The 23,499-nt window shown below is 39.6% G+C and overlaps 2 non-coding genes across 2 annotated transcripts; both read right to left on the reverse strand.

Annotated features, from left to right (window-relative positions):
• Window positions 1–6,796: 6,796 nt before the first annotated feature.
• Window positions 6,797–6,871, reverse strand: Trnat-ugu. The gene has a single exon. It is a non-coding gene; the product is annotated as a tRNA-Thr (tRNA).
• A 354-nt stretch (window positions 6,872–7,225) lies between these two features.
• Window positions 7,226–7,300, reverse strand: Trnat-ugu. The gene has a single exon. It is a non-coding gene; the product is annotated as a tRNA-Thr (tRNA).
• Window positions 7,301–23,499: the final 16,199 nt, after the last annotated feature.

Consider the following 23,499-nt stretch of genomic DNA (forward strand, 5'->3'; position numbering starts at 1 on the left):
ATAGCCATGCCAAGTAGTCGTAGGAATCGGTTCATCCGAGGCTCAATGGAATCCACTTTTCCTGGGTAGCCTCCTGGGTACAGTACGTGTACTTCCGAATGATGCCCAACTCCGACTGTTGCTCGCCTCCGACTGTAATACTGTGCCCGTTGTGCCGAACCGCGCCAGTGTGCGTTTTCCCGCCTCGCCTGCCTCCACCTTTTCCCGCTCCCCTACAGGTAGGGTATTCACCACAGGTTTTCTACTACACATATCCTAATGCATTACCTACGTATGGACCAAATGTATAAATTACAATTTTCACATCTTACAATAGTTTTAACATTAAATACACTTTCCTTTGATTACCACATTGTTTGAAATCTAACATAAATAATAATATTCATTTCAAAAGTTGCTCACAGTCTCTTTAACATAACGATACGAACCGAAAAAAAAGTTCAAAACATTGCTTACATTAATTTATCTAAATTCATAAAGAAAAAAATTATTATATGTACAGTTGTCGTTACACAGTGTTTCTCCATACCAGTTTCTACTAATAAACCCTTCAGACAGCATGGTGGTGAAATTCTTCTCTTGTTAAGGGGACAAGTGGCTTCTATTACTTCTGCCATTGTTGATGTTGCATTTTCTGTTGTTGCTGTTGCTTCTTCCCTGATTCTGATTCTGGGGATGCTGATGTTGCTGTCGTTACTGACAGGCACTTTGCTGTTGCCACTGATTGTGGTTTCAGTTGTGCTGTTAGTTGGGTTGATGATGTGACTCCTAGTGTTGCTGCTGCTTCTGATGATAATGGTTTTGCTTCAATTGATGCTGGTATTGCTGCCAATTCCATTGCCACTGAAGAAGATGATGGTTGTGGTTCCGCAGCTGTCGATAGTTGTACTGCTGCAGTTGGTTGCTGTGCTATTGTTTGTGTTTGGCACAATATAGGTGGTTCTGCTGTTTTAAGTGAATTATTTCTTCTTATGCCAGCTGCAATCACAATTTTCAGAGTTTTATAGCTGAGAAATGTCCTGCCCTTTCCATTTAAGTGCAGTCCTCCATAGCTTGTGAAACTGTCTCTCTGTGGGTAGTCATCAGGTAAAAAATGAGTGTTTTGATACATTTTGCTGATCTCAACCTGTTTGTTGGCCTTCATAATTTCTTTATTTACACATGATTTATTTAGAAAGCCATGCCTATGTGCTGTTCCAGTGATGACCATTATTTTTGTCTTATTAAAGTTCAATACTACCTTCAAGTTTTTGGGCAGCACAAGGTAAGTCATTCCTGTAAACAATGTTGGCACCCCCATTATTACTGTATATACATTTTTATTTGATGAAACCCCTTTTTTCCTCGTCCCCTTCTGGGTGTTTCACTTTTTTGTCAGGCAATGTTGTAGGCTTTTAATAAGTGTTCCACAAAGTGAGTATACATGTTGTTAACATGCAGTTAACCACACAGGATGCAAATAATTTGAAAAACAAAAGCTTGACTATGGTGAATGTCACATGATATGTAAGCATTGCTAGAGCAGATATAAGCAAGACAGTAAGGGAGTTCAATAATAACAATGGATGCAAAGAACATCAAATGATAAGTTTTTAAGTTCTGTAAGCATTACATAATGTGCAAATATTGCTGAAAAGCATGTAGAAAGGTATAATAATTAATTAGGATGTACAATATGGCAAATGAGAGTTGAATGAGTATTGCAAAAAGTATATTATCAAGAACAGCCTAAAAGTATTACTTCAAGAGTGAGTGTTCACCACCCTGGGTGCAGGGTAGAATATGTGGCAAATTCACAAATATTGCACAAAGTGAAGAAATGACTGATGCATTAGCAGAAATTACAAGGGGATGTAGTTGCCAATTAAGATACAAATTTTTAAGGGTGTTAATTCTTTGATGATTGATACCACACATGTGAATGACAATTTTGTCACAGCATTGCTATAAAGGTTGTAAATATGATAGCAAGAGAGCATTTACGATGTTAACGATAGTCTCTTTCTATGGCCTGAATGGTGACTGGCTATGTGAGAATTCTGTCTGATATGTATTTATGACACTTGCATGTATGAAATTTCCTTGTAGGGGGAGCGTCGTTCTGAAGTCATCATAGTGTATTGAGGAGTAAACAATGCATGAAGGACTGAGCAGAGTGTCTAAGAAGGAAGTCAAAATTCAAAGAGTAGCATTATATTGAGGAATGAACATTTTACTGAATTTAAACATTGTGTCAAGGAGAAAATATACCATCAGGATGTAACCATTGCACTGGGGTAAGAACATTGAGAAGCTTATATTGTGTTGAGTAATAAACATGGCACTGAGGGAGATAACATTGTATTGAGAGGTAAACATTGCATTGGGCAGAGGACACTGTATCGAGTGATAAACATTGCATTGGATAGAGGACATTATATCAAGAATTAAACATTACATCAAGGCAAGATCATTGTATCACCTAGTAAACATTGCATTGAGAGAGGGAACATTGTATTGAGCCTTAAGCATTACATTGTCCTCTATCTATTGTATCACAGGATAACCTTTGTTAAAGAAACCATTATATTCATGAGAGAACATTCCGTCAAAGAAGGCAAACTGCAACGAGGGGAGAGCCTCTACAAAAATTATACATGAAAAAAGAGGAGAGATAGATAGATGACACAGCATCAGAAAATGAAAATTTAAGAAAATACTACAAAGGCTCAGCACGCACGTGATGTTTAAAGAATGTGTGCTCCCGACAGATAAAACTAATGATCCAGAATCCAAAACACAAAAGAAAATTTGACTCAAGATTACCATGACATATGTATTCCTCTGAGTTGGCCCTATTAGGGACCTGCTTATGAGGTTTGTGTAATTCAGGTACTATGACGAATGATGAGTAGAATAAATCCCATCAACTTCTTATCTAAATCAATTCATTTTTTGGACTGATATTGTATAAACATGTTAAGAACATCTGGTAAATCATTATTACTGTGAAAGTACGCGTCCGTAAAAAATGTTGTTTGCCAAATGGTGTTTTTGGATGCAGAATGAGCTCAGTACGGTTAATGTCTTGTTCTTCAGATGAAAGCGTGCTTTTAAACTCCAGAGTGAGTTATTTTTTGTCATCCTTAAGCATCAGATATGAGTTCTTAATATCAATAATTGCATCATAACTAAGAAATCCATGCCTATTATGACATCAGTGGTGAGGATGGGAACAGTCAATATGTTGGAACAGAATGTGATACCTGGAGTTGAAAATGATAAATGTGTTTGTTACTTGACATAGATTCTTTTGACTGAAACATTTCCTCTTACTGTAGTTTTGCTTAGGAGGAACCAGGGTTGCCAACCATAGAATTTTTTCCTTGTACATAAACAACTAAAAATCTCATACTTTGGCTTTTAAACCTCATACATTTATCAAGCATTTAAAATATTATAAAACCAAAAGAAGATATATTAAATGAGTGTGAATTTAGCAGGAATTTGTTAATTTAAAAGTTTTGAATTAAACAAATAAAATGTAGCAGTGGCCATATTTTCTAAACCGCAATTCTGATTCTGGACGCGTTACGTGTCTCAGCTGTTTGGACCAGAGGGGGGGGGGGGGGGTGAGGTGGGGGGGGGGGGCAAGGACTTTCAGAGGCAGTGAGATGAGATGTACTGGAATTCATGAATGCTTAATATCGATTAACAACTATGATATAATTTTTTTTTCACTCTCGGAAGTAACAAGGATTCGAAAAAGCTCATTATACATTGAGGTTAAATGAGAATGCACATTAATAAATAATTTCACCACGAGATATAACAATTAGATGATAATTTATTAGTTTATAATTATTTAGACAATCTTTAAGGCACTTTAGTTAACTGTGTTGTTAGCTGACTGGAATATACTCCCCTCTCAGTGGAAAAACCTCTCCATTGCTTTGGCAAATGTTTGGTGACGTTGAAGCGTTTTTTGTTCCTGGTCTTCCATTAGAGGTGCAGTCCACCCCGGTAGCTGAGTGGTCAGTGTGACAGACTGTCAATCCTAAGGGCCCGGGTTCGATTCCCGGCTGGGTCGGAGATTTTCTCCACTCAGGGACTGGGTGTTGTGTTGTCCTAATCATCATCATTTCATCCCCATCGACGCGCAGGTCGCCGAAGTGGCGTCAAATCGAAAGACCTGCACCAGGCGAACGGTCTACCTGACGGGAGGCCCTAGCCACACGACATTTCCATTTCCATTAGAGGTGCGACTTAGGCCACGATACCGCTACAGATGACTCAACTGTGGCGCCTTCTAACCTACATTTGCATACAATTATGAAATTTTTGTGTGGTATTTTCTAGTTTTAGTGTATGTCTTCAAATATAATACCAGGTGTAACCTCAGCCTCACTGACATCATTCTTATTTATGTTGCCGTATAATTTTTCCCCAGTCATATGGCTATACATGTCTCTTGTCTGTTCAAAATTGACGCAATTGCCAGTACGTGTTGGTCCTTTTACACTCCCTGTAGCAAGAATCATCCCTTTCACACTTTCCACAGTTAGCCAGTTTCTTATATCTGTTTTTATCAAATTAACCTTACTGAAAACTCACTCACAGTCAACTTTTGAATGAGGTAGGTACAATGCAGTTAGAGCAAAAAGAGACAGCTCAGAAAAATCTTCAGTTTTCAGTAAAGGATCCCAAAACTTATTTGTCTCACTAATTTCATTCAATCCTTCAGGATACCGAGCTTCTGCATTTGGCAGCTGTCTCCATTGATCATCCACTATTTGTTTTTTTTATTGATCATTTGGTGCAATTATAAGTGGTACCACTTCAATAAGAGGCATTAGTGTTGAGGAAACGGCTCCTGAAATTGTGAGAGAGAGCTAGTTCTGGTTTGAAAACTTGTAACTTTGACAAGACAGGGTCCTCCATGTTGTAAGCCTTTTTTTCTGTGGCAGCAACTTTGTAGGAATTTTTGCAACATGAGAAAAATTGTTCAAAATCTCCAGGATGTCTGACCACATCTGGGTGTTTTAAGAGCTTGTACACTCTGACGCCAGATTCAGTTCAGTGTTGTGGAGCTGATGTCACTGAATTTCAGGGTCTACTTTACCTAGGTTTGGCCTCATGACATATTTGTGTTGTAAATAACGCAATAGGATTTCCTGGTAGGGTTCGCTTATTTTCTCATGTAGATTGTGAATAACTACTTTTTCGCTTTGGATTTCCAGATTGATTTTATTAGATAAAGGGAGCGACCATTCAAGGAAACAAAAATAAAGTTTGTAGAATAGGTTGCTAAGTTTTGCAGAAATAAATACTGCCTGATTTCACACGTCAGCTTTGTCTTTAAGTGCACTATTTGTTGTGAAATCGATAAAAAATAGACCTAGGGCTTCCCATTGCTCTAATATTCTTTCAGCCCCTGCTGCCAATGAAAGCCATCTTGTCACCTTGTAACATAGTTTTTATGGAGTTTTTTTCACTCATCGTGACATTACACCCATTAGATCCAAAGCCTATAACATTTTTCAGTGGGACATTATAGCTTGTGAATGAATTGATAAGAGATCTGTATAAAATCTCGGTGCTGTCTGTGGGAATATAATCAACATCGGTTCTTTCCCTAAAATCTTTGAGCAACTCCCAAAATGTGCTACATATTTTTTGAGCTTCTTGATCAAAATAGCGTACCCCTATGCAAGCAGTTTTGACCATTGAAATGTCGGTTGTCTCGTCTGTTATGACCGAAAATTTATTTTGTTATAGTTTTTGGGCTAATTCTGCTTCATGACCTTCTCCAGGAACGTTCTTTACCACTGATGCTACTTTAGTTCATTTGAGCATTATTTCCTCAATTAATTTAGAATCCATCACAGCTTCTTTTAATAAAGGTATCAAATAGTCAGCAACCAAAAATGCAATGTTATGCTCTGCAAAAAAAGCAGCAAGTTTAATTTCTGCATGTTATTTTTCTTTATTTTGTGGAGTTATACTTTTTTGGAATCCAAGCGTTGTTAATGTTTGTGTTTTCACACTAGAACCAGGTTTGTTATTTATATGTTTTTTGGTAGTGGCATAAGTTTTCAAATTAGATATTCCAGCTACCACCGATGTTCGCAGGTAAAATACACACTTACCTTTAGCTGAATCATTGGTGTCTGGCAAAAGCCAGTACTTAAAAGCTGGATCCTTTATCCACTGATGTCTAAAATTTTGTGAGCGATGATGTGTTACCTTCCTTTTTCTCTTGTCCAGCCGCCTTTTTTGGGTGCACGAATGGTCACTGTCTTCTTCACAATCACTCATAATTATTGGTAAGCAGGTAGCACAAACTACACAATAGATGCAATACTACACGTATGGAACAGAGAAAAGTAGATACTACATATAGTGAGGCAGATTATAGTCAGTGCTGGAAACACACCTGCACTGAACTATGAATGTACTGTGAGCTCAGAGCACTGTAATGATCGCCTGATTTCATTAAAGAGCATTGAATATGTGTTCATGTTGAAATGTGTGGCTACTTTATTATCAGATACCTACTGAAATAATACCCCACCACACATTGTTAGACTGCATATGTTGGCAGCACTACAATTTCAGTTCAGTAATTGTTGGTAAGCGTCGGAGGAAGGGGCCATCTATTCTTGACTGAGTAGAACATGTCTGTTCTTTCGGACATGTCTGAAAGAACAGACACCATTGATGACCTGCAGCCATCTAGAACGAAATTAGAATTATATTAATACCTTCAGCTGCTGACAGGCTTTCATATATATCAACGGGGACAGGTGAAAATGTGTGCCCCGACTGGGAATCGAACCCGGGATCTCCTGCTTACATGGCAGATGCTCTATCCATCTGAGCCACCGAGGGCACGGAGGATAGTGCGACTGCAGGGACTATCTTGCACACGCCTCCTGCGAGACCCACATTCTCATCTTGTATGTCCACACACTACATTCGTAGTGTCCCACCCCAACACACTCATTACTCATGGAGGACATTTTTACCAAGTCCTGTAAGAGTTCGGGGAATATGTGTGCATCCGCACAGAAGAAGAAGGTCATGACGGGTATTGTCAGAACTATATACTTATGTGGATATGGTGTCTGTTCTTTTCGACAACCATTGATGACCTGCAGCCATCTAGTACGAAATTAGAATTATATTAATATCTTCAGCTGCTGACGGGCGTTGATATATATCAATGGAGACAGGTGAAAATGTGTGCCCTGACTGGGACTTGAACCCAGAATCTCCTGCTTACATGGCAGATGCTCTATCCATCTGAGCCACCGAGGGCACAGAGGATAGTGCGACTGCAGGAACTATCTCGCACATGCCTCCTGTGAGACCTACACTTTCACCTTGTAGGTCCACACACTACATTCATAGTGTCCCACCCCAACACACTCATTATTCGTGGAAGACATTCTTACCAAGTACCGTAACTCTTAAGGGAATGTCTTCCGTGAGTATTGAGAAAGACGATGGTAACTGAATGACAATAAACTAAACCTAGTAGCAATTAAAGTAAAAAATTGAACATCTTTATCCTCCTTTAACAAGAATTATTTTAGTTAGGCCTATTGAAGTTAATATTTTGAGTAACTAATATAACTTTTTAATCATACAGTGTTTTAGGTATTGAAGTTAATGTTACAATTAATTTTTTTAAGTTAGTAGCCTACTTATATAATTTATTTGTAATACACTGTTAAAAAGATGATTTGTATTTAGTTATTGGAGTTATCTTTAGTAATTGAAGTTAATAGTTACTGAACTTCAACATCATATAATGTTTACTTAATGCATTTTCATTAGATATTAAAATAAATCTTTTATGAATTTGTAAATCTGTGTTCATTGAATCATTTAATAACCTTTGACTTATAAAATATTGAGATAATCCATCTTGCCCCCACCTGTGTACCCCATCTTGCCCTCACTATAGGGCAAGATACTTTGTAAATCCTGAAAAAATATTTTTTATATAGTAAGTACTAACATTTTTTGTCTTAATTTTTTATAAACTCTAGAAATACTGAAGTTTAAGGTGGAATATCTGGTATTTCTATTGAGCATTTTGTAAGCCCACAAAAAATTGTTAAGTGCTTAAGCATCCCGCCTTGCCCCACTCTCCCCTAAGTGCGTCGGAATCATTTTCGAGTTCTAGCTGCTCGATTCTATTTGTGATGGTCTCTAAATCTTTTGTGTGTTCGTCTTCCTTGCTTTGAAGATGGGCATTGATTCCTGTTTAGTGTTCACTTAGATCAGCTTGGATCTGTACGTTCATATCTTGCACAGTTTTAAGTTCGACGGAAAATGTATTTATGTTGTTATCTACAAAAGTTTTAACCTGACCTAAAAGTTTCATACAGTATGTCTGTCATTCAGTATGTAATATTTGGCAAACCTGTTTGTTTCTTCTTATTGTTGTGTAAACTTCTGGTAATATGTATTACATGAAGTGCTCATTAAGTTTATTTTCTTGTTCTGTGAAATGTTTATTGATTTGTTCTGAGATGGATTGAATATCATCACATAATCATTTTGTGGTGTCATTACATCACTGAGTGACTGATCTAACTCATCACTTAACTGTTTTGCTGTGTTGTCTCGTTTCTCAGTTATTCTGTGCATTTGACATACTATTATTAGTTTTTGTTGCATTAGCACGCAGCTGACTGTCCCACTGTTTTGTGCAGCATACTCATTTAATAAATTCAATGGGCAAAAAATTACCAAGACAGGACAGTGAATGACAATAAATAGAGCAGAAAATTTCCATTGACCTGTTCAAAAAAATTAGTACAAATTAGTAAATGTGTAAGGCCAAAATTTCTAGCTACACTTATTATTATACAAGTGAGAGAAGAACCTAAGTCAGCCTATGTTATAACCAAAAGATTCTTAAACAATTATGATCCTGACAATGTTATCAACAAGTGTAACGTTTATGTCCAAAGTAAGGCGTGATGTTTATGTCTAACAAGAAGCAGTTATCTCAGGTGGTGAGCTGACTGCATACCTGATTATGTGTACTTGTATATTTACCTGATCCTGTTTTAAACAATATGTTGACTAGCAAGAAAACAATACCAGTAAACCCAAACTAATTAATATCTGTGCAAAATAATGACAAATTAGAGGTAAGTACATTCAGATTTACTTAATCTTGCTACAGCCCTGTAAGTCTGAACAAGTACTAAAGTGGTCCCTGTGTGAAAATCTATAAACTGTGAGAAATAAATTTCTTACCTCCTATTGGTGTTACCTTGGATACTACTAAACTAACTTCAGTAACAAAAGTCAATATGCAAGATATTTGACTGAGATACATTTAGAATTTTTTAAAATAAAAACAACTTCAAATTAGTAACTGGAACAGGACTCACGAGAATGACTGTAATAACCAGGGAACTAGAAACAACAGAGGGGCTTCATCCCACCGTAGCCCTCAGTGGTTCACAACCCCAAAACAGGCCACAGCAGTCCACCCATCCCACTGCCAACCCACACTGAACCCAGGGTTATTGTGCAGTTCGGCTTCCAGTGGACCTCCCCCCTGGGAGCGTCTCATACTATACTAGTGTAACCCTAAATTTTTGCGTGGTAGAATAATTATGGTGTATGCGTATGTGGAAATGGTATTTGCACAGCAATCACCGACATAGTGTAACTTAGGCAGAGTAAGGGGAACCAGCCTGCATTTGCTGAAGTTGATGGAAAACCACCGTAAAAATCCTCCACAGGCTGGCCAACACACCAGACCTCAACACTAATTTGCCGGGCGGATTCGTGCCAGGGACCGGCACGCCTTCCTACTCAGGAAGCAGCGCGTTAGACTGCGCAGCTAGCTGGGCACTCATACTGTAATATCTTATTTAAAATCTTACTTTATTGTGAACCTGACTTGCAATTGTTAAACCATACCATAAAAATTAATTTTATGCAAACAAATGATCTTTATAAACAAATACAATAAAAAACTTGGGGTTACATACAAAGCTGGTTTCATTCAAATTTGTTCTACAGCAAAAGTGCATAAATACGTGAATATTGATTACCTTATTGTAGATCGATCTAACAATATGTAGAAAAATCCTTCATCAAAATTTTGTAATAATATTTGTAGCATTCTCTTAATTAATTTTACTTCAAATATTATTTTTTCCATAAATGATTAATACACAACACCAACAGCCACTGTCAGCCTCTGGCGCACTACTCCTGCTACCCCTGAGCAACAACTGCCTACTACACTACTACTGTGTGACCTAACATAAGCTCTTTGTTACACATATTCTGCCTTAGTGATAGCTGCCATGCAGCGTTCTTTCACACGTACATTTTGCTAATCAATATGTTGCTTATACTCTTGGATAATATGTTAAAATTTACAATTTTCATTATATGTACCTATTTCAAATGTATTTTAATTGTGCCTGTCTGGAACTTAATGTGTCTTCTTTATAGCAAGTAGCAATCTGTCTTTTCCTACATTGCTGATATTCCTACCTCAGGTTTCCATTGACATTCCAGGGACTCCTATAATCTCTCCATTTGGCTTATTTGAATGTCTTTATATGCAATTTGATTTTTGCAGTGCTGGTCATCATTCTGCTTTGCATGCTTGGATGATATCCTCATCTTGTCAGCCACAGCAGAACAGCATCAGCAACAGCTGGTGGGGATTTTCAAATGCCTAGAGAAGCATGGTGTGGTGTTGAACATTGTTAAGTGTGATTTTGGTAAATCTCAGATCACCTTTCTGGGCTATCTAATTTCATCTGGAGGGTTATTACTACGACAAGATACAGTGCATGTTATCATGAAGATATCACCACCAGCAACCATCAAGGAAGTATCCAATTTACTTTTACGAGTGACATCTGTTCCACTCAACTGAATTGCCAGAACCACTAACTGCAGCACTTACTGGACCCAAGAGTAAGGAGACTTTGCTCAACCACTGGGCAGATGAGATCATCTCTGCTTTTAATGCAGGAAAACAAAGCAAAGCCAAGCCTAGAAAATGCTGCACTCCATCCACACCCTTCTTTGGAGGCACCACTCACATAGGTCCTTGATGCTACTTGGACAACTATTGATGCAGCATTGTAGAATCAAGTCGATATCACTTTCCTTCTTCTTACATAAGTGTTCCACTTCTTGATAGACATTGAATGCATATGATCGTGAGCTTGTGTCTACGTATGAAGCAATCAAGGGCTTTCGACCACAGTTGAAGGCCAGAGAATTTACAGCATTTACTGATCACAAACCACTTACCAGTGCCTCCAGATGGAACAACAACAAATGTTCAAAGTGGCAGTATTACCACCTGGAATTTATTGCCAAATTCAGCACAGTTATGCACCAAATTTCCCATATAGATAGTGTGTTTGCTAGTTGATGCAGGTTAACAGTGTGACAAATTTTATTGATTATGTTTAGCTCACAAAGATACAGTAATCTGATGAGGCACTCCAAAAGTTACTGCATGATGTATCATTTAACCTTCAATTACAACTTGTCAATATTCCTGGTTCTGTTGTCAGGCTATGTTGCAACATTCCCAGTGGATGATCTCACTCATTTCTGCACCTACTTTCTGTAAAAGTGCTTTTGACAGTCTCCACAACCTATTCCACCATGGCGTTAGAGCATTTATTGAAAAAAAAAAGGTCTTTTTGGCCTGGTATGCAGAAGAATTTTTGCAAGTGGGCTCATTTGTGTGTTCAATCTCAGTGTAGTAAAACAGTCATCATGTACTTGCACCCTATGGAGAATTTGTAGGCATGACAATGTGCTTTACTTGTGCAAATTGATGTTGTGGGCCCACTTCCTCTTTTTAATGGTCAACATTATCTGTTGATTGCCACTGATCATGTTACCTCTTGACCAGAATCTAGATCAGTTGATGGTATATCTGTGGAGGTTGCAGCCATTTTAAATTGGGTTTCTCACTGCAGTTGTCTGCTGCACATTACTACAGACTGCAGCTGACAATTCAAGTCAGCATTATTTAACCAGTTCAACAAAGTGTGCGGCACTCCCCATCACCAGACAACCAGTTACCGCCCCATGAGCAATCGCATGGCTGAACAACGGCATCATTACTAAAAGGCCTCATTAATGTGTCATGCTACCAGCTGGACAACTGCTTTCCTATGGTCTTACTTGGCCTTTGCATTACTTAGAAAATGGGCTTAGACTCATCATCGGAGGTGTTCATATATGGTGAAACACTTCAGCTGCTAAGCAAATTTGTTGATCCAAGATCTCCGTAGCTACCGGATATGACCAATCAGAATTCATTTGTTACCTGAGGAATCCCGCTGCATTCATTCACCTGCATGCATTCACGTACATTGAATTGAATTGAAATTATTTTTGAGTATATGCTTTTAATAACTGGCTGATTAATAAAGATCTGCCCACACACATGAGAGAATTGCTCTTATCTCCATTAACAAATGATTGAAGTCCGAGTCATGGTTCTGGATCTTGGCTAGTAACTGAAAAGCTTCCGCTAAATTTGTGAAATAAAATTGCCATGTAATGGTGTCTGTTGCTGCAGCAGTGGCTGAAACTGTTGTGCTGAAAATTACTTAGAATACTGATTTTAAAAAGGAAGCGAACAGGACACAGGGCTCTCCTAAAAATAAAAGTGAACAAAAACTTTAAACTATTATATTATTAAACTAATATCGCAAATGAGCTAACATTCATCAGCAATTAACAGACATGTCCAACCGAGAGAGAGAAAAAGGAAATTAGACAAACAATTGAACTCTGTTCTTCTTCACATTAAACTTGCATTGATTGTCTTGTACATATTTAGTAATCTTTGCATTCGAAAACTGAAATTAACATTTTATATAACAATAATACAAATGAGTAATTTTTTTTCACCTGTGTGGCCAGTATCGCACTCAATATAGTATTTCGCATCGAGATAAAAGCTGTTGTCCATATTAATGCTTTTATATTTGCATTCGAGTTTGTTTTTCTTCAGTATTTTCACTGGGGACAGCACATTATTTGCATGTGACATGTCTCATTGTTGAGGCACAGCAAGTGCACCTACAGTATAATGTTGCTTGTTGACAAACCATGCCAGCTCACTCAATGTGATGGAATGAGGTCACAACTTCCCATACGTCTACCAGAGCCTTCACTGTGGCTGATGGAGGGCCCCCACATATGCATAGAATTGTGCCCATTGGTGCCCCATGCGGCAAGTGTTGTGAGCGAGCAGACTCACACTGTGCCTGCTTACTGTTGGATGTCTGGCCCTGGCTCAACTCACTGCTGGGAGGAAAGGCATCCCTGCTCCATGTCTGCACTGACTGTTCATTATTTGTTCTCAGTTCACTTTCTTAGCCCCATTATTGCTACATGCCTAATTTAATTTTTATTGCAACTACAATTTTGAAAGTTAATGAAGTTCTTCACACCCATAAAGTTTTTATGAAACATCACTATGTTTTGGCCTTTATTATGTGTAGGGAGGTTCATAGTTTCTCATTTTCTTCTTTCATCCATTCCCTTTCATACCATAAAATAGATTTTTCTTTTCTTCTTTGTCTCATATTTGATATTATTGAGTCAGTCACAGATCTATTGTCTTGTTCCTTTTTGTGATTTGGTCCTTGTTTTACTTTTTTTGTAACCATGAATTCTCTCTATTTATGTTCTCTCTCTGGTATTTTGAGCCCGTGACTAATGTCTGCTTCATTCCAATCTGTTTTTCTTCTGAGCCTTATTCTTCTAGGAATGCCACCTCAAAATTTGTGTGGCTGTTTCTGTCATTTCTTTGAGCATGCACCTCATGACTGCACCTTCCATTAGTTTCCTTGGTATAAAATTGATCTCTTCATCACCTGTCCAACCAGTGGGCCACCCTCCTTTGAAGTTTGCTAAAATGCATCTGTATTGATTGAATCTTTCAGATAAAATTTGCCAATTCCAATTAATTGAGAGCAACGTCCTCCAACTACATCTCCACTGTGTACACTGACTCCATCTTCTTCCATCTTGTTATTTTTCTTGGAGATTTCATTCCTCTCTGTTTTCTCTCTTTTATGGAGTTTCAACAAATCCTATCTAGAGTTTCCATTGTTTGCTGTTATGGAGTTTGCCACATTTCTCGTGTGTTTACATTCAGTTATAGAGTTCACTTCTCACTTGTTTCTGTTATGGTCTTATTAGTTTTGTTATTGTCTTTGGTGACTTTGCTCCTCATTGTTTCCATTTGGTCATTAAATTCATCACATTTCTCTGATGGATTTCTTGATCTTTGGGACATCACTACTCAATGTCTGTAAGTTGTGTTATACTTCACATTTTATTTCTTAAATAACTCTGCATTCGTTCAGATCTACTTTCCCACGGTTGCAGCTGTTTCAGGCTGGTTTTGTAGTCTTGTTCCAGTTCAATAATTATTTCAGCAGCCCTTCACCTTTTGCTAAAATTTCTTCTGACTTACCACATATTGACACAGTAATTTCTTTAATATTTCCGATGCACTTTTGCCATTGTTCCTCCTGTTCTGTGCTTCCTGTTCTTTCTCTTCTCTTGTCCATTGTCCCTCCTGTTCTATCTTTTCTCTTGTCCATTGTGCCATTCTTCTTCACTGAAAATTATCCTGATCATTGATCATCACAAGTAATGTATCATTGTTGGGGAGCAAATTCTGAATAGAAAAAAAAAAAAAAAAAAAAAAAAAAAAAAAAAAAAAAAAAAAAAAAAATGTTTTAGTCTATAGCTGCGATTTTTAAAAATTTTATTTTGGCTGTTGCCAACCATCTTCAGGCCACCCTAGCATGCAGCTATCATTCTCACTTTTCAAGTAGGTGTGTCAAATGAGTGTTTTGTTGTGATTGTATTGGTCACTGTTCCAACTGACAATTTGTTGGGAGTACATAAACATTGAACAGTCATGTACATTACCACTCATTATTCTTGGATAACTGGAACCATAAACGTTTAGAATACTGATACAACAGTTAAATCAGATTTTTTTATTTCACTGATCGCTTATTTATGATCACGAATAACTTACACACACATATTTTTCCCTTTCTCAAATGCTTAGCACACTGCCTACTTTTGTAACTTCAAATAACTACCCTACTCCTTTCAGGATGCAAGCCTCAGTTCAATTCCAGACCTAATCCAAAGAAGTCAAAGAAATACATAGCTTACTACAGTAACCTTACAGTACTCAATAGTTATTTACTCTACCCATTACATTTTCAACAATCTTCTGTAGCATTATATTTCAAAAGTTTCTATTCTCTTCATGTCTGATGTTTATTGTCCATGTGTCACTTCAATACAAGGCTCAGCATAACCTGCTTTAATTTTTGGATGTTATAAATAATAAAAATCTTATAATCTCTTTTCAAGACAGCATCCCTCCCATTCAACTACTCTTCCAAGTTCTTTGCTGAATTTCAAGATCACTGGCAAATCTCAAACTTTTTGTTTCTTCTCACTGAACTTTTATTCACTTTCCAAAATTCTTCATGGTTTCCTTTATTGTTCGCTCAGTGTAAAGTTTGAATAACATCAGGGATACACTACAACTCTGTCTGACTCTCTTCTCTACTGAGCTACAGAACTAATTTTAGCTATATATGGATTACCATCTGGATGTGATAATAGTAATGATTTTATTATTTTCAGAACTCCTATCTCTGGAAGTCAACATTGTAGATCTAGCATTAACCTTCACTATCAGTTTCCTGATTTTTGGGCACAATGTTAGCTTAGATTTACTGGAATGCTTATGTAATAGTCATTTTTGTAATCAGCTAATTCTGATATCCTATTAAATTTCCTTGATTATTTCTTAAATTGTAACATTTTGGTCTAAGGACTACAGAAAATGGGATCTATGAAATGTAAATATATAAGTTCTGCATTTTGGACCTACACAGGCCAACTGGCCCCAACCAACCGCCATGTCATCCTCCGCCAGTGGCATCATCAGATGTGGCATGGATGGACATGTGATCACCACAGTGCTTTCCAAGTTGTTGATGGATTTCTTGACGTTGGAACCACTTCTAATTGGTCACGTAACTGCTCAATTGGCCTCATGAGGCTGAGTCCAACTCATGCCAGTCCTCCCACCAAGGAAAAATCCTGGGTAGAACCAGGAATCAAACCCAGGACCTCCGTGTGGCAGTCAGCCATGCCGGCTGCTCAGCTGTGGAGGCAAACATCTATGGAACATAGTGAATGAATTAATCTTAAACATGGTAGAGACTTTCTGATATTTCTTGGAAAATTTGAAACTGCTGTCTATATTTTTGTGATGTGACTGATTACTTTGGTCAACTGCAATAAATAGTCATTGATTCATACAAGAAAAGACTGAAGTGTCATTTTCTATGGTAAATGTAAAGTTTTTTGTTGTAACATGTATGTTACTATGCCTTAGTCACCACTAACATGGTGTGCATCACATACTTTGAGTAACAAACCGTTTGCATGCAAATGGTGCATATTATTTTTCTGACTGAAAAAAAGGGTCTCAGGGTGTTCCACAAGGCTCTGTATTAGGCCCAGTCCTGTTTCTCTTCTGTGTTAATGACTTACCATTAAATATGAGCTCCCCATCAGCTCTGTTTCCAGATGATACTTCTTGCTTAGTTGAAGATCAAGATTTGGAAAAAAATCCCAAATCTGTGATCAGTATCCTCAGTACCGTAGAAACTTGGTTTCAGCTAAAAGGGTTGAATCTATACATAACTAAGACTCACATAATGCAGTTTGGAACCAAACAGGCAAAATGTGAGCATACTGAGATGTACACAACAACTGAGATATAAAAGAAGTTGACTCAGTCAAATTCTTAGGTTTAAAAGTAGATAAAAATTTGAGCTGGTAGTCACCTAGCAAACAAACTGAGCGGCTTTGCATTTGCAATGCAAATATTATCAACTGCAACTGACATGGACACAGGAAAAGTAGCATATACCAGCTGCTTTGAATCCATTATTAGGTATGGTATTGTTTTTTGAGGTACCTCGACAAACTTGATGTGGATATTAAAAACACAGGAAAAAAATCATTCGAAATATGTGCACTGCAAATCATGAAGAACCATGTTGATCATTATTTAGAAAAGTTAAAATATTAACTCTGCCATCCTTAATACATATATGAGATTATTACATTTTTGGACACCAGACACGAATATTTGAAGGAAACCATTTTGTCCATTGACATGATACTAGAAACAAAGAAAATTTTATGCTCCCCACCCACCATCTCAGACTGTATACTCAGGGACCTCAATACATGGGAATGACAATTTCAGTAAATTAAAAGGGAACAAGTTGATGCAGATGAATTTAGGTCCGCTTAAAAGAAAGCTATATGAGGTACTAGCACTGGTGTTATTACTCAGTGGATGAATTCATGCAGGACAAACTGGAAATTTGAGCTGCATACAGTGTGTTACATATTCCAAAAAATATCCTTATAGTGCTATTCTGTGTTGTAGTGCTATTATTTAGTAATGTAACAATCATTGTAACTGTATTACAAATTTTTGACATGTCTTCTGTACGCAAACCAAATGGATTGCAAATGTACATCATGAGATGAATAAAACACAATTCACAATTTGGCTGCTCGAGCCACCAGCAGGGGCTGCCAATTGTGGTCTGACGCTTCAATTGCCCGCTACCAAAAGCCAGCAGCCCTTAGAAGGCAAAATGGTCTTTTTATATATCCACCATCTACTCTGTACCCATACACAAGTTTATAAGTCTCAACTGTCGGTACTTGTTTCCAGTCTGTATCTGTTAATCTGTTTTTGTCAACATTTCTGTGTTTGTCATCTGACTGCCTGCAACTCTAGTTTCTATCTGTTCTGTAAGTTGTCATTCCATGTAGTATTACTGTGATGTTGTCACTCCATATCATTTCTTGTAACTATGCCTTCTCTTGCGAACCAATGCCACAACAGTTATGTAATTATGCAAAACGAAAAGAAAAACAAAACAAAACAAAAGGTCTCATTGGTAAAGAACATTTAAGCTTGTTATTTTAAATGCATTATAAGAAAGATGACAGTTACCTCTTTAAAATGAATTAAATCAGGTATAAACTTAAGGCAGGAAAATATTTAGCTTAGTTATTTTAGACTGGCATTCATTAATTCTTCTATTGCATGTAAGCAGTGCATATGAAGGAACATATTTACTTTTTCTCAGAGTTCTCCTCTTTACATCTGGAGGCCTTTGGGTTGCTTGTTGTGTAGAACATCTCCTGTGTGTCTTGAAATGATGTGCCAACAATATTATGAAAAGGACAGATTGATCTTTGTAAAGACATGTTGAGTTACAGACAAGCACAATGAAAAAACTGTTACACATTGAGGTTTTGACCAAAGCCTTCTTCGAAAAAGAACAAATGCATCTCTGGAATTGCTGGAGACTGCAGTCATATGTGGGAGAGGCGTGCTTGCTCAAGTGAATGTGTGCATGTTTCCTTTCTGAAAAAGGCTTTGGCCAAAAGCTCAATTTGTAACAGTCTTTTCATTGTATCTGTCTGCAACTCAAAATGTCATCTTTACAATGAGTAGCAATATATCCTTTTCATAACATTGTTGATATTCCAGGCTGGACTTTCCATTGTTTATTACACTGATGTGTTGTTTACCCAGAAATTGACTAATTATAGATACATCACTGCAATGATGGGTCTAATTATGATGATGGATGTCTTTTTTTTTATAAAAGAATGTATAAGTAAACATGTAACAAAACACACTGTTTCATGAGTGCAAATGCAAGGTAGTGGCCAGATACTGAGTTCCGTAAAGAGATGGATAGGACTGGAGGGGAAAGACACATGTCTCATTATCTTCACTATATTGTGCGTACCTTAATATTTTGGTATTTTACTGTATATTCTTTATTGTATGAAATTATGTTTTTATTTGATAACATCTATATGGTTTTGCACTGCATCCGGATGAATTAATAAGATGAAATTTTTATGGAGCCTCTGAGAGAGGAAAAGGGCGGCATTTCTTTCTTTTTTTCTGTTTCCTGAATTGTATGCACAAAATCACCAACAGTTAACCTAAGACTAGTATTAGAAGGGATTGCAAATTTGAGGATTGACTACTAACAGCAATCAACTTGTTTGCTCTGTGGCGTCTCTGGCGCAGAGCGACCAATCTTTGCAACTTTGCTTCTTTGGACTGCTTTGTTCCAGTGCTAACTTTTGGCGCGTAACATGTTCAACTGCCATATTTGTTATAATATTAATAAGTATTAATAAATGTGTATTGAATACTTAGTGTGCATTATCTCTCAACTAATCCTATGTGATAATCACAGTGGTGACCCCAAAACCATTGTCGTCTCCTTGATAGTTATTTAGTGCTTGTTTTTGTCATTTACGAACTTCGTGTGCCAGCCCACATCGTTTCTGCCACAGTGGATCTACCAGTGTCTTTCAGTGCAAGCGTAACGGGCCCCATTAACTGTGTCATTTGCAACCACAAGTGGACAAGTGTACCTACTTTGAGTTTGGTTAACAGTGAACAATTATTGACACCATGCCGGCGGCCAACTAACCTCACCCGGCTCAACACGGCCGCTACTGAGCATGGCAGCACAACAGCCACAACATGGACAGTGCCTGCTGCCTAATCCTTAAGAGGGCGACCTTCCACTTAAAGACGTTGTGGTTTATCCTGCACGTACATTGTTACCATCAGAATGGCTTGATGTGCTGACAAAGTTCCAGAACTGTGAATCAAAAATTTCTATGCACAGGGTAGCACATTCTAATATAGATGGTGTCGCAGCACCCTCTGCATGCCATTTGTGGTTGCACCACTGCTGCCTTCCGCTTACCTACATAACGGCTCCGGCCATTCCATCTGCGCCGGTTACTGGGTCAGCCGCCCTTTGGCTCCAGTGTGACCACCACCCGTCTGCTGTTGCATCAGCACTGGCTGTTACACCCATGCCATGATCATCGTCGGGCTTGCAGATTGGACACACCATGCCGACTTACATGCCTGCTCATTCCAGACCGCATGCTGCATGTGACCACTGCCCCACACAGACCTAGGGTGACACACCTCTCACCGCTACCGTACTTCCAGCGTCGGAGGTGTCCTGTTCTGCCTGTACTGATCCCCATATGCCGGTGCTCCCTCAACACGTGTTTCCTGGCAGGTTTCATAAGCTACCTGCATTACAAAAAGACAATCCAAAAACTTGGTTTGCATTAGTGGACCACTTAATGGACAGCCACGCCCATTTTGTCTGCCTGGTGAGCAACCTACATGCACATATGGACCTCATCAGCGACTTGCTTCTCTCACCGCCCATCTCACACAAATATTCGAAGGCCAAAGCACTGCTTATCAAGTGCCTTTCCCGCCCTCTGGTGGAAGCTATTCATCACAGTATTCACGAGGAGCATCTCGACGACGTACCCATTTGCGGCTTTGGCGGCGCCTATGTGCATTAATCGACGATCAAGCTTTACCTGACGCCGTGCTTTGGACATTGTGGATGGTCAAAATGCCTTTGGATCTGCAACTTCATCTACTATCTCATGTCACAGACCCACTCGAGCTTTGGTTACCCATGGTGGATCAGTCTTACACTATCATTCATCACCGCCATTGCCTGTCACGAACATCTTCTCCATCATCCTCAGGTGGCACACCTGCACCTCCAGTTCTGTGCCCTGTCAGCAGAGGCCAACACGCTCCTCTTGGTGCCTCAGCTGCCTGTCAGGAGCTGCCTCCTAGTGGTCTACAGGACGTACAGCCAGCGGGCTGCTCCCAACAGCTGCTGACCTCGCCCGAGCAGCAACCTGATCGGCTACAAGCTCCGAAGCAGTTAGCTGTGACCCCCTCCCATGCCACACCATCATGCCAACCGGCCTACCTACTGTGATTGTTCAATGCTACTTATGGGGATGCCGCCTGCATCTTCCGTGCACCTTGCGCCTACCCAAATGAGACCGGCGAGCACATTTAGGCACCACGTCACGCCACGTAGCTCCACGGCACCTATTGTCTGGTGCTGCACCACTCACTTCAGTGATGTCACGCTTCTGTGACACAGACACAACAATGGGTATCCATTTTCTCATTGGCACTGGTGCCGACATTAGCATTGACCCTGCCAAGCATGCTGTTGACGCACTATCCCCTTATACCCTCACCTTGATCAAATGGCTCTGAGCACTATGGGACTTAACATCTGTGGTCATCAGTCCCCTAGAACTTAGAACTACTTAGAACTACTAAACCTAACTAACCTAAGGACATCACACACACATCCATGCCCGAGGCAGGATTCGAACCTGCGACCGTAGCGGTCACGCGGTTCCAGACTGAAGCACTTAGAACCGCACGGCCTCACCTCGATCACTACCAATCATTCTGCTATTGTGGTCCATGGCTCCATCAAGATGTCAGTTCACCTATAACCAGTTCACACCTTCCCTTGGACCTTCCATTCTGCCATATGGATGAAATTGTGATCGGGTTGGATTTTCTACACCATTATGAACTTTCTCCAGACCTGCAGGCTGCCGCACTCCACCACATATCTGTCTCTACAATTCCATGCTCTGTCTCCTTGGCTATGCTTTCCATGTGTGTGTCCCTAGTCGAACACATAATGACACGGCTCTCTGATCTGTCACACATGCGCTCACAAATCGATCAACTCTACACCCAGAATGAAGCCTTACGCACCTGCATCGCATCTGCCTCTGCCAAATTGTCACATGCATGGCATACCATGCATCACCTATCTGCAGCCCTGCAGTGAGGCGGACCATCACACACCTCTACAGCATCTTCTCGCCAATCTGCTCCTGTGTCGAGCATTCCACCGCCTGCTGTTTTTTTCACACCGCCATAGACGAATCTACAAGACGCACCTGCATGTACCCCTCCAGATCCTTCGTGCTGCTTCGCTCATGCATTGCACTTTCCAACACCAACTACAGCCGATGCCTGCCTATGCCGCCCCGGTTCACCAAGGTCAGCGAACAAACGTTGCCTGCAGATACTTGCTGACCCTCCTACTTGAGTATCGGCCATCAGTAATGGCACTTGTCATAGGATTCGCACCACTAACAGTTTATCTGTTCGTTATAAGGCCAGGCACCTTAACACTTCCAAACTTCTGCACACCAAGAAGATCGTTCATGATCTGTTGGTTTCCGGCATTCTCTGCCCTTCTGATAGCAGCTGGTCTGCACCTGTTCACCTTGTTCCCAGGAAGGACGTCACCTTACTCATGTGCAGGGACTATAAGTCCCTTAATACTCGCACCATTATCGATAACTACCCCATTCCAAATATCCAGGAATTCACGCAATTACTCCATGGCTCTATCTTTTTCTCCATTTTAGATTGTTCGAAGGTATATCATCAGATTCCTATGCATCTACTGGATATTCCGAAGACAGCCATGATCACACCCTTTGGTCTATTTGAGTACTGACGATATACTTATCTTTTCCTCCTCCGCTGAGGAGCATCATGTTCACCTCGATGCAGTCTGTTTGGCCCTTGCTGCCAACGGCGTGGTGATCAACCCCGACAAACCTCAATTGTGTTCCACATCCGTTTCCTTCCTCAGCCACTCTCTGTCTGCCAACGGCCCCAGACTGACGAGTCCTCATGTCGAAATCATACTTAACCTTCCTCTCCCCGAGGATTATGCTCAGCTCTATCGTTTTCTGGGTATGGCAAACTTTTACCACCGCCATATTCCTCGAGCTGCCTCCGTCCAAGTGGACAATGCTCTCTCCAGCAAAAATAACACTAGAGAATGGAAGTTGGCATGAACCAAACCAATGCTTAATGCTTTTGGTAACCTTAAAACTGACCTCGCCAAAGCTGTCAGACTCGCCCACTCTGACCCTGAGGCCTGTGTCTCGATCACGACTGATGCCAGTCACTTAGCTGTGGGCGCTGTTTACAACAGCACACTGCTGACTCCACCCAACCCCTCTGTTTCTTTTCCAAGAAACTAAGAGCTAGTGCAAGTGGTTGACTTTCGACCGTGAGCTTCTCATTGTGTATGAGGCGATTAAACATTTCTTTAGTGATGTCGAGGGGCGACCCTTCATGATCTATACAGATCACAAGCCACTTCTGGATGCTATTTGTAATCTGGCTAAGGACCTTCTGCCATGGCATTTCCGCCATATGGACTACATCTGTCAGCACTCTGGCCGCTGTGGCTGAGCAGTTCTAGGCACTTCAGTCCAGAACCGCATGATCTCTACAGTTGCAGGTTCAAATCCTGCCTCGGGCATGGTTGTGTGTGATGTCCTTAGGTTAGTTAGGTTTAAGTAATTCTAAGTTCTAGGGGACTGATGACCTCAGATGTTAAGTCCCATAGTGCTCAGAGCCATTTGTCAGCACTCTTCTGAAGCATGCTATATCCGCAGTGCAGAGAGCGTTGTGGAAGACTG

Source organism: Schistocerca piceifrons, chromosome 4, assembly GCF_021461385.2.
Source record: "Schistocerca piceifrons isolate TAMUIC-IGC-003096 chromosome 4, iqSchPice1.1, whole genome shotgun sequence".
Taxonomy (NCBI): Eukaryota; Metazoa; Arthropoda; class Insecta; order Orthoptera; family Acrididae; genus Schistocerca; species Schistocerca piceifrons.